Below are 19,690 nucleotides of genomic sequence, written 5' to 3' on the forward strand. Positions count from 1 at the left end.
AAAAAAAAAAAAAAAAACAGACAACTATACACGTTCAAGAGAGAAAATGCAACCTACTTCAATAAAAATTTCATTTTCTGGATATTTTTTTAAACGAAACTATCTTAATATTTTCATTGTGGAATATCTCTAAACGTTTCGTATTTAAAAAAAAAATACACTCTAAGGAATAAATACACATATATTTCTTAAAGATACACCCTAAGGAAAAATGTATATGAATCTACTCTGTACTACTGATGATGTATGAATGACTATTTTTTTCGAAAACATAATTTCGCTATCAATTTATTTTAGCAACGGCAACCGAACGAGAAGTCGATACCCTCCATCTCCGAATCGTTTAACGGAACAACCCTAGACTGTGAGGGGACACGTGTCGACGCGTGTGTTCTCTCATACGCGCACGTGTGCACACACAGAGGACGCAAGTTTAATATCTTCGTGTACCAAAGCGCAGTAACGCGCCGCGCGAGATGCTGGCGGAGGCAGGATGTAAGGAGGGCCAAGATTATTGCTTCAATATTGCCCGATGTCAGGCATCGTAGTTATGTCTACGTATCCGCCTCCACAAGGTACCCCCCACCCCTACGACACCCTTCCTGTCCACAATCCTCGACGGCGACGGTGGAGCGTCGTCCTAATGCCGCGTGTACACGTACACGTATAGCGACGGTAGTTGCACGTGCGTAACCCTCGGCAATGTTGCGCTGTTATTAAGCCATCTCTTACCAGTTATATCCCCGTAAGCTCCGCCAACCTTCCAAATGCCTCCGGCTTGGCATGTGAATCGGAAGTTGCTCTGTTTACGATTGGAAGATCGAACGGATGGATGTTGAAGTTTTAGCGTCTTCGGAATTTATTGGATATCAAAAATACGAGCAATTGAAAATTAAAGATATAATCAATCGTGTATTTTATTATCAATATAATATAATATAATTTGTATGTTTAAGTTACGTAAGTGGATGTTAAATTATATTAATACAGTAATTTAATTCATTGGTTTATAACTTCTACAAAATGCAAATAGCGGTAAGTTACATTTTCCCTTCTTCGATTCATTTTGTTCGAATCTATTAAATTAAGGAAGTTTACGCAAGGGTGTTTCGTAATTATTAGAGAGACAAATAACGCGGCCTAGTTTACAAACAAACAATAATACATCGGCCTTATAAGAGGTGCAGTTGTGAAGATAAAGCTTCAACTTCATGGAAGCAGCTTTACTCTTGAAATATTGTCTACGAAGAGAAACAAGAGAACTCCGCATACCGAAAGAATTATGTATGCATGTCTCGTGAATTTCTGGATCACAACAGAATTTCTTTATTCAAAAAACAAATATAATGCCGTACGTCTTGTGTGGCGAAACAAACAGTGCCGCGTCTGCGAAATTGGAATGCATCTACTATGTTAACATCTGCGACGGGAAGTTCGAGAACGTTTAACCTTTTCAGAAGTAAGAATGTACATACAAGCGGATTCAATAAATACACTCATGAGAATGATATATGAATGTCTGAAATTTCTATAACAAGAAATAAAGAATTGCAATAGATATCCCACCATTCATACTTATGGTATGTATGTACAATAGAGAGATAAGTGCGGATGGTGGAATATCTATTGCAATTCTTTATTTCTTATTATAGAAATTTCAGACATTCATATATCATTCTCATGAGTGTATCTACTTGTACATTCTTACTTCCAAAAAGGTTAAACGTTCTCGAACTTCCCGTCACAGATGTTAACATAGTAGAGATGCATTCCAATGTATATAAAATATATATATATAATAAACATGTATATATATTTTGTATACATATATGTATATGGTATATGAAAAGGAAAGAAGCCATGTAATTCAATCACGAATCGTATTCTGTTCTATTGTATATTTAACTAGATATTTTTAATAAATCAAAAAGTTAAAAGGAATATGCTAAAAAAACTAGCCATCATCACTGCAATTTATTAATTGATATTTTTAATTAATAAATTGCAGCGATTATGGTTAGCAACCTTCTGATTTATTAGAAAAATTAAATTAAGTATACAATAGAACCGATTACGATTCATAATTGAATTGTGTGGCTTTCTTTCTTGGGAAAAGACTCAGAAATTAGATATATTCAATTATGCTCGCTCTTTTTTTTCGCAAATTCTAATTGACGCGCAGAGAACTTGTCGATAAAGAGAATCATGTTAGATCAATCGGCATTTGTGGAAATGCATCGATTTAACAATCAAAGTAAAGAGAAGGAGGACGAAGAGGAGGAGAAAGAGAAGCTTCGAGGTCACGTGCGACGAGAGAGCGAATATGCCTAACATACGCCGTTAGTAATTACAACGGAATCATTTGTTTGCCGCAAAGCATTGTTGCACAGTGAAATGTTCCACTACCAGCGTCCATCATGTACACTGATATATCCCTCTGTTCCCTTCAGCTATGTTTGATCCTGCAGATTCAAATGCATTGTACAACCTCTCGATTCGGCCTGCCGATACATCTACATATGCACACATATTCATCAATACACATGAATTGTGTGCGATGTGTGTCGAAAAATGTTGCATATTTCGATCTTATGCTAAATCGATTATTAGGTTACGCAATGACAAATTAAGTGGGCGAGATGTAAAGCTGATCGATTCGTAAGTAGAGAGGTATCTCGTCTTCTACAACGAGACAGAAATAGACAACGAGATGCACACGCTAAATACCGTTCGTTATGTAGCGTGAATTAATGTTCACACATACGATAAGTCTCTTTTAAATGAAAATGTCGCACATATTTAATGATGATATGTATTTTTATGTTTGAAATTTATCATTTTATCAAATTTCTCGTGTATTATTTAATTCTAAATCATAGGCACATTTTATTCTAATTATAATATTAGCTCCGCTATAATGTATCAGGTATATATTTATATGTTAATCCTCTCTTAAACTGAATCAGTGAAAATCTTATTAATTAAAACGGTGACAAGTCATTGAGAATTTCACTGATATTCAATGAAAACATTTGTTTCTCCGTTTTATGTTTTACTGATTATGACAGTAAAATTTTATTGAAAAGTGAGCCATTATCACTAACCAATTTTTCCTTTAGTGATATTTCACTACTTGCAATGCAAATATTAATTAAAAATATTAACATGCAATATAAAAATAAACATATTTTTAAGTAAAATTATATTGCAACGATCTCGCACGATTTATACTTATCAATATTCGTTTCTCTCTCAATATTAAAAATATAAATATTTATTTCTCAAAAAAAAAAAAAAAAAAAAAAAAAAAAAAAAAAAAAAAACATGAAGCGACAAAACATTGAATGTATTTTTATTCGTAGTAATATTGACGAAGCAGACACATCTATTCAAGCATACCAGTTATTCACGCTGATATTAATTCCACTCCCACCGTAGAATCCATATTGCGGTTTCATTGCCGCTAATAACACCGTTTGCAGCCAGTCTCACTCGTTATTTTTCTGTCAAATGCGAATTCCAACAAGGCATATTAATTATCGAAGATGCTACCGCAAGCAAAGCAATTTTCCCCTCCGGCACGAGTCCGACGTTGGTATTGCCAGAAACGCGAGTACGTATTGGCTGCGGACTATATCGGCTGCACGTCGATTATCCGATATCATCCAATATTTCATAATGGATATCCAATATTTACGATAGTGGACAGACGCCTGCGGATGTGCGATGCAAAAAGCGATAGGACTGATAAAGAGAAAAGCCGAATACGGATAGAAATGTAAAGCGATTCTCAGAAAGAGAAGCATAGAGCGAGCAGTGTATGTATATTGTGTATGTAAAAAAAAAAAAAAAAAAAAAAGAGGAGAAAAGAGAAGATGGCTGTAATGAAAGTAGTAGTAGTAGTAGTCGATAAACGATTTGGAAGAGTGGTAAAAATTTAGACTAATCTCTAGCAAATTTTCAATCATGGTGTGATGCGTTCGTTCGACTTTGGCGCGGACAACTGAAATCTGCGGCAATTATTCCACGAATGTTCGACATGATTGGAATTATAGACATTTGAGTTTTCGATTTTGGAGAAATATATACCGTTCTATCCCGATGCACATAGTTACACATTCATAAATATTTGATAAAGATTCGATCAGTTAACGATCCAACAGAGATGGAGTGGATGATTAAGTATTCGAATACATACTCGAGTACGTCCAACGAGTATACAAGCATATGATACAACAGCATATTGTTGATATAGAGAATGAACGTATCAATATTATCTAATAATCTAAATGTACGCCTAAAGAAGTCTGTCGTATTAAATTCCAATTAAATAATTAATCTGATGAGTAAATAATATATATTTAATAAGCTAAATGTAGGGTAATGATTAGAATAAGATATAGAGAATATATGGTATAATGTGGAAATTATATATTACCCTTTGAGCAACGTGATATCAGCTATAGAAGCTGCAAGCGAATAAAGCAGATGTATCGTTACCTAATATACAAGAACGTTGCACGTTTGCAATATAATTCATATACTAAAGCAAAATGTATATCATGATTTAAAAGTGAAGATATATAAATGATATTTACATACAATATCAATATATATATATATATATATATATATATATATATATATATATATAGAATAAATTAAATTATAGACATTTTTTAATATGAAATAATTGAATAAATTACAATATATGTTATTCAATCTCACTTTTAGAAAAGAGTTGTCGATGCAAGGCATAAAAAATTCTTGCGAGAAATTTTATTATTTAATCGCGCGCGCGCACGAAATGTATTAAAGAAATTTACAAAATTATATAATATATTATTCTTATTACGGCAAATCGCAAATCGCGCAATTCAAGTTGATGCACTTTGTCTGGAGCTTGCTTGAAAACGACGTTTCTATAATCCCAAGAGAAAGCGCTCCGAGACTTATGGTACTGTATGCAAACCTCCGCATAGAATTCAAGACGAATGAAGGGCAGAGAGCAGCCCCTTTCTCTAGTACCTTGCACAAGCAGGTTTGTGTAACCTCAAGTAAGGTCCAGCGCAAGCTCTTCTCTCCTCTATCATGAAATTACGAAATTCTGCTTGCAACCGGAGCCAACCATTGTGAGAGGTATTTAATATTATGAACGGGACCATTTCGCGCCCCATCTTGTTACGAAATGTAAAGGCTATAAATCTCTTTTTTTCTCTCTCTCTCTCTCTCCCTTATTCCTCAAAATTTTTTATAAATATAAAACTATTCTAAATTGCAATATTTTACACAGGACATTATAATATCTTATACAAAATAATGCAATTTAGTAAAATAAAGAAAGAAGTTTAATAAAATAAAGAAGATAGATAATAAAAATTGCTAAAACTAGTTTATATAATTCTATTAGCTATTCAACTATGCATGCCAAACAAATAATAATTAAATTGATGGAATAATATAATAATATATTGAGCAAATCATATTTCAAAGGATGTTAATTAATGACAGACATATTATACAGATTGGAGCAATTGGGAAGAGGAGGGGAGCGGGGGAAAGAGTAATAATATTTGCGTTGTGCGTGCAAATATTTGACATTTATATTATTTGAACTCGTATTAGTATCACGCGACACTAGATGCGTTCCTGCGGACTTTAAATTTAACGCTAGAATAAACTTTGAGTTGACATTAACAGGATAGTATCGTATTATATTGCGCTATTAGTGCAATTTATTACTGATGAAAACAACACGTATATTATTTCGCACTACACTACTTCGAAATATATATATTGAGATAGCAATAGTGCTTTTTATTGTATGTATCCGATAAATTCAACCGTTATTAATTAGTGATTTGACTACCATAACAAGATTATTGCCACAAATCTTTTTTTTTTTTTTGCGATTCTTACTTTTAGCTGCGGCTTAAAAATTTGAAAAATTTTTATTCTTTTTAAAAGATAGAAACTTATCAATTTTTAGATTGGAAGAACTTATAAGAATCTAGCACATATATACACATATTAATCTCTCTAAGAATAGCTCTATGATTCGACAGAATCATTGAGCGAAATTTTTCTTCTGACGCAAGACCTTCGTGACGATAACAAACAGATTGATAATAGTGAGACCGACACAGCTTCGATTAACGGAAAAGGTTTGGAAAGGGAGAAATAGAAGGCAAGATCCCCCGCAAAAGCCCTTGCCTTTTAAAAGAGCCAACCATCCTCGAACATTTGTTAAGCGTCTCGGCGGCGAACGCTTTAAAAACCATATCATTTATAATGCTACGACAAAGAAAGCGCCTTTGAGTAGGAAAGAGAATATCCTGTAAGAAAGACATTCAAGACGTTCCGCGATTAATCCAAAAGGCCCACGTGGGACGAGAAAGGAGGACGATGAAGTAGCTCTCTCGGTGTCTTTTCATTTTTTTCACTTCTTGAATTTTTTATATCTTTCTCTCCAATGTTCGTCTCTGTGTTGCCCGGCATAGCAACGATGCGCATACGTAATATAAGTAAATCATCGAAAAATTAACATACACGTCACAAAAAATATATGTGAAGATTATCAATTATAATTTCTTGAGTAAATTCAGCGCGCAATAAAAATGGCTTGTTGATTTATCCATAAACAAACATCTTTGCTGCTATCAGAATATTATCGCGCAGTCGCCGTAACTCGAATTACATCCTGGCAAATGTAATAGTACCGTGGAACGAGGATTTTCGACAATTCCGGAGCAATTATCGGAAACGGTTTCCACAGCTTCCTGAACAGCGGCTCTAGATTCATTTCCTGTCCTCACCTGCTTTGAAATCGGCAGCCCCTTTCCATCATCCGGGAGTCCCGCGCATCACGAGCAGGAAAGTTTCCCGCGAGTAGTGGTGGGAACAATGTTACCGGATGCAGATGAGTCTCATTTCCCACTTACTTTCAGGTCGTCGTCTCTCGACCTGCCTCGCTGATCTCTCGTCGCCGTCGTCGATCGGGGTTGCCACCAACGACAGATCTTTCTCTCTCTCTCTCTCTTTCCCACCCTCACTCTCATCTATCTCGTTCTGCACCATCGTCGTCTATCTCATTGTAGACTTTCCCTCTATTCGTTCCCTTCGTATTTTGTACCTACTAGCACATTACGGGATTTTTTATCGTCCTACGGTGTCGGACGTAAGGGTTGACCGTGGTTTATCAGTCAGATACTTCGATCGGTTAGATAGAACGGGGAAAGGCATTTCCGCCTTTAGTCTCTTTGTTGGCCAACATCTTCCATTGCGGTCACTTCATCGCGGAGATTTACGAGAGAAACTTTATATTCGTCACATGATCGCCGGCGCGTGGCTGCTTTTTTCAGCCGCATTTGGCCACTCAAACGGAGTTATTATCAGCCGTTCTTGTGGAAAAACTTAGAGACTCTTGAAATATCTTTTTCCTTATTGACCCTCAAGAGGCACTCTTGAACTTTGTGAAGCAAAGTAAAACTAGTTGCGTGTATCCAATAAATATCTAAGACTATAATATTATAAATGATGGGTTTTGAAAAAAATTTCAATCAAAATCGCTAATTTATCAAAGCTCAATACCATTAAAGCTTTCAATTTTTTTGAAAAATGCGGTTGAAAGAAATTAGAAAAGAGATATAAATTTCAATCGCGCAAAGTAATAAAATGAAGCAAAATTTTATGATAACTATTTCCAACAATGCACTCGGTATGCAATTCTGTACTTGCGGAATGTTAACTTTTATAATTTTGCACATACACCCAGTGATAATGGAATCTCATTTGCTAATGCATTCATAATTTAATTCATCTTCTCGCATGTTCACACGTCTCATGATTAATCGCGTCAAAGTAATTCGTTATAAAATGTGATCGCAATATCCATTTCGCGAAATCCTAAAACTCTCGAGGGCGATAGTGCACGTTTCTGTGTGTAAAATATAGCGGTTGCACCGTTCGCTGAATTTCAGGCACACTTCTTAAAGCAATCCTTTTAACGTCGCGGCAAAAGATTAAGATTCAACAAAAGTCAGCATTTAATAACTTAGGTAAGCAAAACGCTAAATTTATTACGTTGAATAAACAATAAATGAATTCTTCTTTACTTTAGATTCATCATTTAATATATCAAAAATCAACTTCTTTCTTATAATAAATGTAAAAACAAATTATATAAAATATTATAGTAAACACAGGCCAAAAACTGTCACGTTAAATGTTTGTAATATAGCCAATGTGTCGATAATTTTACCGTTATGCGAAAATGAAGGAAAAACTTCAGTACTGATCTATATTGCAGATATCAGCACTTTTTTTAACTTTCCACGATGACACTCGTTACTGTCACATACGTATTATATCAGCTACGTGTCTACTCCGGCAAGACGATTCTCAAACTTGTCTCTCTCCAAATCGACAAATGGAAAATTGGTTTCGTTTTCAGAATGATAACGAAAACTTTGCAAACAGGCGAATCTTCGGAGAATGTGCTAAAATGTAAAAAGATCTACTCGCAAAATAATAAAAATTATAAAAATAATAAAAATTTCTATTATTATAATGAATTATTATCATTTAATGAATTAATCTAAAAACACATCGACTTTTGCAATATTTTTAACAAGGCATTCATCCAACAAGATGATCATTAAAACTTATTAAAAAAGTAAAAAATTGTCTGCATATCAAATATCGATGTAATAGCCGTTATTGTTGTTACTTGTATCGTCAATGAGCTACAAGAAATTGCTCTTATACAAGATGGGAAATTCTCGTAGTCTGCCACAAGGTCTTAAATTGCAATCTAACGTTATTCAAGCAACATCTATCTACCGCTAGGTGCTCGCTCATGCTTCTGTCATGTTATCGCGCGACGTAATTCATGAAATGCGGCAACGTAACTTAAACGACTTCTCGCACAATGCAATAGGAATAGGCTGTTAGGCAGATAGGGAGGGAAAGGGCAGGAGAGCGGAAACTGGCGGACATACGTCGATCGTAAAATCGTTGATTCGATTTATGTAGGCCGTAGTTATACGCGATACGACCCGTTCGATATCGCGTTACGGTCGACGGCTGTCGACTGACGATGAACCAAAATCGATCCTATCTGGGGAGGAACCGGCGAGCGGGCAACGAGTTTGCCAGTAGTTCCGGCTTGTCCGTTCGTAACCACCGCGCCGACACGGCCAACGGGGTGATCCAACTTCTCTCGGGTGCAGACCCGGAGGCGGTAGTCGGGCTATAAGTAATAGCTAAATTAACATCTTAGTGCATCCCCGGAGCATCATCTGCTATCTACGGGCCGTTTGTGCCTCGTAGGAGAGTCATAAGACATATCGACGCACAAGCAAACAACGTCCGGCGGGCTTGCACGATAAAAGCATTGCGAAAATACATCTCCCCCGAGATACGAGATTTTATGCTGTTCCTATGATATACTTTGACCTGTTCGCGTGAGAATGCCCGGTCATATTACACATATACAATACGCCTAATGTTCACGCTTGTGAAAATTTCGACATTTTGATGATACCCATTAACACTCTTGTGTGAATCGCGAGGTATAAATAGCAAGTAGCAGTTAAAATCGTTCTAAAATTTAAAACACCAACAATGGAGAATGATATATATATATATATATATATATGTATGATATAATATAATATGATATGAAATATAAATTTGTCTTGCTTGTTTTTTTATACGAGAAAACGTCAACGTAAGCGCACTGTCTGAGTTTTCAGAATTACGACTATGAGCTGTATACAGTGCATATACGAGCACGTAGCTGCAGTTGACAAGCACTTTCGAATGCGAGATGTACAAAGAATAGATGGTTGTTGAAAAAGTAGGTTATGATATTTCATCACGCCAACATACAAACGTGAAATAATATATAATAATGCTATTATATATATATATATATATATATATATATATATATATATATATATATATATGATTGTGTCTTATTTTACAAAAATTATAATTGATATTTATACGTATATATCTTTTATAGATATATATATAAAAAAAAATATAATTCCTCTACGTCTATCCGTTTTTTTTTTTAATTAATCACTTTTTTCTTGTAGCAATTCTTCCCTTAGTTAACCATATATATTTAAATTTCTATTTTTCAAATAATGCCAAATAAGTTTCTGTATAAAGTAAATTTTTTTCATATCTAAAAAATATTTTTCAAAATATTCGCGAGCAATTATTGTGATATACTGACGCGAAATGTCCTGGATAGTGCCGACCCTTTATCAAGTTATTTCACTTTGTTCCTTTATTACTTTTCCTGTGACTACCTTCCTTGAAACGCCTCAATCAACTTAGTAAACTCACTGTAGCGTTCCTTGATCGAATTAAAACGTCGTTAACGCGGGATTACAGATCGATCTCAGGTTTGATGTCGCTTAGTTTATGGCAAGTTTCCAGACACTAACAGGAAATTGCTTTTACTGATTATCGACGATTGCATTAAGAGAGTGTTGCAGTCTTTGTCAATATTATGTATGACGACTAATAAAATTAAAAGATTAATTAAGACTCATAATAAGTAGCACGTGTGTGAACATACTTGTTTTTAATAAAGCATTGAGCGAAAAGCGAATTGGAGAAGAGATATGTGTGGAAATAAATTATTTTTCTGCACTCGAAATATATTTTCCAATGGATTAAATCGAATATTTACGACCCGAATCATGCGAATTCCTTAGTAGCATGTCTGGAATTTTTTATGGAAGTGAGAAGTTATTTGCGTAGACGATTTCGCGCACCGATTAATTAAATGGAGACAATAGGGCACCATCTCGCTTAGGTATGAATCGGCAGACCGTTATTCATCGAGACGCCGAAATTAATTTAATAATTCCGCGATTTAATACTATCTCGTCTCTCTCTCTCTCTCTCTCTCTCTGGCTCTCTCACTCACTCACTCTCTCTCTCTCTCTTTCTCTTCCTCCGCCCCTTTTCCATTTTCTACCACATTCAAAGGTCCCTTTGTACTATTACTAGGGGACTTACTTATTGTGCATCGCGCTATTATCAATAAAGGCGTATCCGCCTAATTCGCGTCTATCTCATTAAATGACGAAAAGCTAATTAACTGCAAAAATAAATAATTCAATAATTAGTCTTTGTTCAGACCAATTCTATTGTAAATCAACTTGCAAGTCAATTATATTTTCCACTACTCGTTAAATTCAATGATTTATTATTATTCTGATTTACTGTAATAATTATAAAATTACCTGTCATTTGCGAATCAATGTTTACAGAAAAGATTGTTCATTAACACGTGCATTGGAAAAGTACGGTAAAATTACGTAACACCTATTGTATGTAATTGTATTGTATTGTAACGTATGTTGTACGTATGTACTTATTGTAACATGAAGCGTTGAATCGGAATAACGTCGAAATGCATGGAAAAGTAGCAAATAGTCTCGTAGATAATAATCCTATACACATATATACTGCATACATGTATATACGCGTATATCTCTCGGCGTATGCTCTTTCATTACACATTGTTCTCGTTTTCTTCTTTCGCTTTTATATGTTGCAAATAACGGTACCGCGTATTCGCCCTAAAAAAACCGAGACTGTGAAAGAGTTCAATCACGTAATATTTTATTTTGTGCCAGCGAATAATTGGCAAAGTGTGAAGCATCGTCTGGCGGATCTAATTTAGCGAGTTGCTTTGCTAAAATATATATACTATCCCTGGCAAAAAAACGCTGATACAAGCAGTGATAACAAAAAATTCACTTTGTTGGACGCAGAGTATATGTCGATCTCACGACAAATCGTCGAAATTGCAATTTCTTCTGCTGTATATCGAGAGAAAGAGAGATAAAGAGATGATAGAGAGAGAGAGAGAGAGAGAGAGAGAGAGAGAGAGAGAGAAAGCGTGTCGCAAATATAACTTCCACTTGTGCGAATCATGAGTTTGCGCTTTTACGAATGAAACGACGGCGCTTGAACAGTTAACAACGCATATTGACGAATTAAAATCGTTTAAAAATCTGATAGATAATTTTTCTTCACAATACATATTGCAGTATTGCACGTATGCAATACTCGTTGCATACATTGGCGCGCATAAAAGAAAAATGCTAATCGCGCGGCTTACCGATGTGCTTGCACATAAATTTCTACTTGCGGTAAGAGCTTTCTGTGCTCCGCCAGATACCTTTCTCAGTTCCCAATGGGGCATAAATTATTTTCCTAATTACTGCCAAGCCGTGAATCGCGTGTTGAGGATAATCCCGGAAACTCTTCACCGCTTTTCCACCGGTGTGATTAAGTTTGGTTTCCAGCGGAACATCCTCATTTTAAGAATTTTTCAAATACGCAATTTACATCGGTGTAAAATGCAATTTACATGATTATTGAAACTGAATTGGAATTAATAAAAATTATCTTGATATCATATACGATAATATATTTTTTCCTAAAACTACAATATCTAGTAATAATAAGATTATCTTCATGTACAATGGATAAAATATATATTGAATTTATTATAAATTATTATTATTTTTCAATTACAGCGGTCATCTAAATTATTTTACAATACGCATGGAATAAAAGAAAAGGAAAATTATTGTTCATATTTTTCTCTCGTTCTTATATAATATGTTAAATTAACGCAAAAAAGTCAGATTTATTTTCAGATTTTATGTCCTAAAGTTGGCATGATGGCACTAAAGTTAATTTTCCCATTTCTGTGAGAGTTATATGCATGTGCAAAATTTTCACTTCGCTTCTATAATAGCATGATTAAAGTACAATGCTACAAAGAGAAAGTAAATGATGTCGGGAATTGATCATGAAATAGCTATTCCGAAAGACAGTCTCAAAAGACAATGTTCTAATAATCCCATCCGCGAGAACTATTTCAAATTCTAGAATTATTTCAAAATAAACGAAATAAAATCAAGTATGCACAATTATCTATTACGTAGCAAAAAAATTTAATGTCCTCAACCACTCGATGTCAAGTACCTCTAATTACTTTGTAAGGGTAATATATCTCGCGAGTTATAATAACGGCGCTACATCTGGCATACTCTAGAACCACTTAAATATTGAAATGTGACACGTATTAAATTTCGCTCGGATAGGCCTCACTCTTCCGTCTCAAGTTAGAAAGTTGAACGTGTATAACTGCAATTTTACAAAGTATTGATAAACGGCGGATAAAATTATAACACAAGGGACTAAGAATTTTCTATTTGCCACCGGGGACTATGCACCGATGTTACGTCTTGCGAACTGTGGCTACACGTTATTTGCTGAAATCCATCGCGACATATCAGTGCACACAAAGGGCAATGCACTTGTGACGTGAAACGTGAACGTTCAACGACTTATCGATCCCGCCTTCCGTGTAAGACCCTCGGACGTTTAATAAAATACGAAGGGAGTTCGCGCGCGAGCGATGCACTTTCACGCTACCGGTCGGCTGCATCATCGAGTGCATCTGTGTGTGAACGCGGCGCGACACGACGCGCCACATCGATCATTACGTAAAAACTCAAGGGGCACCCGAAGGTCTTCGGTCGAGGAAACATATTCAAAATCTGCATCATTTCACTCGGCAATTTCTACCCTTCTGAGAGTACGTCAAATACAACACGAAGCAAAATTCATGCATACATGGAATATAACGAAGTTATATATTTTATGAAAATATCCTATTTTGTGCGATTAATCAAGTAATAACAATTTAATGGACTGAGATTTAATTATAGTAGTAATGAGAGAGAGAGAGAGAGAGAGAGAGAGAGAGAGAGAGAGAGAGAGAAAGAGAGATTACATTATCGTTAAACACATTAATGATTTGCAGCATTGTAATTATAATTGTGATGGATATAATATTTATACATATATAATTACTTTTAAATTTAGCCAATATAAACTAATTAATACAATGTTTACGTACCTATTAAACTCAAAGTTTAATTTATTTAGTTAGGATATAATACTATACACAATGATAATACCAATTTTTATTAATACTTTTCTGAAAAATCACGGAGCAACATAATGCCATTTTTATCGCAACGTAAGAGAGACTGTAAATGCGTGTGATTTTCCACTGTAAATGCAAACTACTTTGACAGAATAGCTACTCAAACGCAGGAAACAACTCACGTTCTAGTTTGTCATCGGCTAACCGGAGACAGAATATCCCAGAAGCATGACAGCAAAGCGACTATTTAGGGCGAATCAAACAACTGACCGACGTAAATGACATTATCGTAACAACGTTACACCATTAATCGTAATTTTTCAAGCCCGAAAGATATCAATCGCACTTTGACAAGACATCGTCCGCAAAAATCTTACAATTAGCTACGAGATTTTTCTTAGATTCGCGTGCATGAGTACAAGCGAATAAATGAAAATTATTGTGACAGTAAAGGACACGGCGAGTATGCCATAAATAATATTCTTTCCCGATTGTTCTCGGATGGGGAGGAGCAGAGTAGATTGTCGCTAGATTAAATTGTACGGGTTACGCGATGCTCTATAGAGAGCAAAGAGCTCCAGGGAGAGCAGCGAGGGGGAGGGAGAGGCGGTGGGCGGGTGAAAAAAAAAAAGGGTCAGAGGGCGGACAGTAAAGCGATCGCAGTTACGGCCGGAAATTGGCGAAACTTTGCGGAAGGTAAATTAGCGGTGGTAATAAAAAGCGGCTTGGTTCTCGCCGAATTTTCTCGTCCCTTTTTCCCAGGACAGGCTTTATTGCGCGGACCTCCAACCTCATCCTCCCCCCTCCCCCCCCCGGTCATCGTCCGACTGGTTCACCAAAATGCACGACGATGGGAGAGAGCTCGGCGGACGGTCGGATGAAATTATGAGAGCGAGTTTCGCGGAAACGTGCAAGAACTTCGCTTCTTTTTGGCTCTCTCTCTCTCTCTCTCTCTCTCTCTCTCTCGATATTCAACATGGAAAAATAACAATAGGATCAAAAACAATTTATTTAATGCTCCCTACCCGTTCGTTCCCCAAATAGGGTCGATAAGACGGTTAGATATCTCTAGTGCAATCCCCCTCTACTGCCACATCAAAAAAGAGGATCATCCCCTCGTAATCTCGCTGGATTTACATTTAGAGAGCGTTTAGGCATAGGTTCAGACGGATACGAAGTATCCAATGATTTCTATCACTTTTTCTTGTTGTATGTCGTATTCTAAAGCAGCTTCTCTGAAATGTATCTGCAAAAGAGGACTTCATCCAGCCACGAACAAGTTTTGTGGATCTTAGAAAAAAATCTATGACACGCTACTCGATGAATAATTTTAATATTTTTAGTAAAAATTACCTTTTTGTGAGAGAGAGAAAAAGAGAGAGAAAGCGACGAAATAATAAATATGTATGTATAATTATGATTTAATTAATTTTGAAAAAACGGGTAACTAGAGTTAATGTGTTTTTATAATGTATGTTAATTTTATAAATATTGTATATATGTATGTGAATTAATTAATTAACGTTGTTAATGATTAAAACTCCATGAATTCGAAAGCACACGGTTAAAACTATAGGAAAATATAGTAATTATGTATAATAGAATATATCTCTGCGTTTCGGAAATCATAATTTTTCGTATATCGTATAAAGATACAGCCAAGTATTAGGATAAGTAGATTTTTTCGCGCATTTCAGCTTTTTAATTAAAGTCCTATATAACACGCCACGAAATATAAAAGATAAGCCGCGATTTAAAATTTCCGAAAAAAACGCAACAATTAAATAAATCGACGATAACCGGAATACTCAATTCCAATATATATGTAATTTTTGGAACAATCGGATGAACAATATAATTATTATATATTTAAACAAAAATATTTTGACGGACAATTGGAGCGCTTTTTATAATCGCGTCTGTAATGTACTATATTTGTGAATATAAAATCTAATGCCCGATTAATTTTTAGATGCGTGATTTTATGAAAATTTCGCGATTGAGAATAAAATATGTATACTGTTTCGCAGAGGATTGGCTAAACAGAATAAAATATTATAAGTCATAAGATACCGTTATAAAAACACTGCGTTATCGCCACGTTTACTGCAGGATAACTGGCCCAACAATTTGACAAGATCAAGGTCAATTTTTATTCTTTTCAGTTTTCCTAAATGTAAATTTTGTTTTATTATCTCTAAAAATAATTTTAATTTTATTTTAGAAAATTTGTCTTATATATAAATAAACTTAAATTTTAATTTATATATTCTTTATTCATATATTATTTAATATATTATTTTTTATATATTATTCTATTTTTATATATTATATTTTCGTTTTATTCTTTTGTTTATTTCCCCAATATTTTAATATTCCTAATACTCTTTTAATTCCTAATAAGCATTTAATTTCGTAAAAATCTTAAGGAATTAAATAACTATCTTAAATTAAAATAATTCTGATAGTCCTAACAACCCTACTTTTGCTGACTAAGCCAGCGGGAATCCGGGATCACGGAAATTTCGGGGAACGTGTCCTAATCGCGTGGCCTACTCGCGTGCCCAACTCGCGTGCCCAACTCGCGTGCCCTACTCGCATGTCCTATTCATGTGCCCTAATAAAATGCACCGTACGTGACTTCCGTTGGGCCAGTTGGACCTACCTTCCGTTAATCCTGGCCATATTCATTCTGGCTACACCTAGCCAGAGATGTAGCTTCGATCTTTATCGGAGATCAATGAAGGAGAGAAATTCTTTCCGTTGCCGGCTAATTATTATCGCCGGTACATGAGCGTAATTTTACGCTCGTTTACGGTCATGAGACATTACGACCATTTGTCATGCATTATTTTAATATAACTTTAATTAATATAATGCCAAGTTATCAATCAAAATTAATTTATAATAATATATAATTTAATAATATATAATTCAATAATATATAATTTATATTAAAATCAAATTGATAAAAGATTAATATTTTATACAATTTAATAGATCGATAATTTGGCATTATATCAATCAAAGCAAAGTTTTAATCAATTTGATAATATATGAATGGGCTAAAAAATTAAGATAAAATCGGCACAATATAACAATAAGTTATTACTATTTTATATAATTAATAAATTTACTCTAGCGTCTTCTTCATTAAACAAATTAAATAAAATTCATCAATTAAAAAAATATTTTACATCCTTTGCAAATTTTTGCTTTAATTCATACTATAATGTGTTTTAATGCATAGTAAAAAAATCTATATTGAAAGTTATTTAATTCAATCTATTCTAGCCCATCCATTTTGAGGCAACGGATCTATTTATAATCTACAGTCTACATATATATCTACAATATCTACGAATCCGTTATCTCAAAATAAAATAAAGTTTATCACTCACCGGCACTGATGCGCAACAGCGGAGTTGTTGGTCTTGAGGCTACGTTGTCTGTAACATACAAATGTAAAATTCAAATTATAGCAGCGCCCAAAATATAATTAATATTTCAAAAGAAATTATTATTTTACATGCCAAATTTTATATCCGATGCGTACGATAATAAACAGATACATAAATATGAAACAATTTTATAAATTCTGAAAGGACTGTTTTTTGTAATAGTAAAAACATTTATCGGATTTATGTGTTCTTTTTAAAAAATTTATTTAAAAATCTTTCTCTTGTTTAATTCATTAAAATAATGAGACCGAATTAATACGCGTACGCGATTTTTATCAAACAGAATACAAATAATAAATACTCACCCTTGGGTTGCTCCGCTGGTGCAGGATGCCTCTCCTAGGCCTCCTCCTCCTCCCAGAATGTCAGGGTCGCTACGTTGCTCTGTAACATCCAAATAAAAGATCCAAATTATAGCAACACTCAAAATAATTACTATTTTAAAAAATTTATTATACGCATTGAATTTTTTATTCGATGCATACATACATGCAATAATATGTAGATTAATAAAATAATTTTACAAATTTTGAAGAAAAAAAAACACTTTTACTAATAATTTCATATACAAGCTATAATCTAAAAGTAGAAACTTTTACAAGATTATAGCTTTCATATAAAAATTTTTTCTCTTTAATTCTCTTTTGTCTAAATTATAAAAAGCCAAATTACGCGATTAATTTGTAAATTAAATTGTATATACGCAATTAATAAATTACTTACCACAGGGTTGGTCCACCGATGCCCGATGCCTCTCCTAGGCCTCCTCCTCCTCTCAGGTTGATTCACACACGCGATACTTAAACGGCACTCCCGCACTTTTATTAAAAGATTACTTCCGCACTTGTACGCGCGATACTTTTAAAGACACTCCCGCACTTTCGAATTTCGGCACGATCGAACCCCGCTTCACGTGAGAATCACACTTCGAGTCGACAAGTCGGGAATTCACCGATTACTTCGAGCAAAGGTTAAGCGGAAGCGGAAGAAGACGAAATCGATTGATGGAATAATCGCGAATGGGGTTCGCTCGACTCTTGACCCGCGCCTGCTCCCATCGAGGGCCGACTAGAACATCGTTAGGAACGATTTCATACGAACCACCAAGTCTCTATCGTACAGACTGAGCCGGGTTTATCGTAAGGCTGATAGACGGGTCGAGAATGAAGATACCCACCTTCTACGTGCTAACAATCTAGCACTTCGAAAGCGGGAGATCAACTTCTCTAGCGAGCGAAAATCGAACCTAATTAGAACAGCCGACTCCTCAGATGCCAAACATGTTAGTATTTCTACAATGTGCTGTTAGACGGTACAAGAGAAGGGACCCATTAACGACGATTCCAAAACAATCGACCGAACTCTAACCGATTCGGGCCGAACCGTTCGTCGGAGCAGAACGTGCCCTCAACAGCCGATTCTCGAACCGAAGTTCAAGATTAACCGCGCGAACATGCATCTATACTATGCACGAACATACGTTGCTACGCGGTCGGCATTCACCTCAGCCGCGATACTGAGGCGTTTTAACATTGCGCCTACATTAATATATTAAATTTATTAATATATAAATATTTATATAATATATAATATTAATATAGTATTAATATTAATTGATATTAATATAAAATTAATTGTATTAATAGGTATTAATATATTAAAGATTGCAACGCTGAGAGACATCCCATTTAGCCGGCAACGAAGTATGATTCTCGATTACAATCGTGAAAACGAGATAAAGGTCCAACGCGAAAACGCGACGACGCGAAAACGCGAAAACGCGAAAACGCGACGCATCGTTGCTCGTGCGACACGATGACGGCAACGACGACGCACTAAGGTGCGTTCAACGCACGAATGCGCGTGCCACATATGAGCCATTGTGCGACTCGTGGCAATGCTGTGGTGACACGCGACGCGAAACACGCGAAAACCGTCCGCGGCACGATGACGGTACCGACGATTAATTAATTATTAATCTTCTCGATATCTGTCGCGATCGCGTTTAGGAAAGGAATTTTATGAAGTCTCGCACTGCTACATTACTGCTCGAGTATCGCCGCGCGAATGATAACAAACACGTAAGAAAGGAATTCGAGCGTCTCTCCCCACTACAGTTCTATTCAAGTGCCTTGGTATAAATGATAACAAGACCGTGATACGTAAACAATGTTGACGCGCGTCAATGTTTACGCCGCCAAGGCCGATTACCATATTAGATATTGCTAAT

At 35.3% G+C, this 19,690-nt stretch overlaps 1 protein-coding gene and 1 long non-coding RNA gene across 4 annotated transcripts in view; one reads left to right on the plus strand and one right to left on the minus strand.

The window, feature by feature from the left end:
- Nucleotides 1–18,969, minus strand: part of LOC138938257 (uncharacterized) — a 98,381-nt gene extending 79,412 nt beyond the window's left edge. Inside the window, exons 1-3 of the long non-coding RNA XR_011447671.1 lie at nucleotides 18,184–18,969; nucleotides 17,766–17,844; nucleotides 17,401–17,448 (exon numbers count right to left, since the gene is read on the minus strand). This is a non-coding gene — a long non-coding RNA (uncharacterized lncRNA). The remainder of the gene's footprint in view (nucleotides 1–17,400; nucleotides 17,449–17,765; nucleotides 17,845–18,183) is intronic.
- The window catches only part of Sfl (N-deacetylase and N-sulfotransferase sfl), a 384,325-nt gene that overhangs the window by 212,506 nt on the left and 152,129 nt on the right, over nucleotides 1–19,690 (plus strand). The gene's annotated exons all lie outside the window — the stretch shown is intronic.

This window comes from Polyergus mexicanus, unplaced genomic scaffold (genome assembly GCF_030449975.1).
Source record: "Polyergus mexicanus isolate NDT 795.1 unplaced genomic scaffold, iyPolMexi1.0 SCAF_12, whole genome shotgun sequence".
Taxonomy (NCBI): Eukaryota; Metazoa; Arthropoda; class Insecta; order Hymenoptera; family Formicidae; genus Polyergus; species Polyergus mexicanus.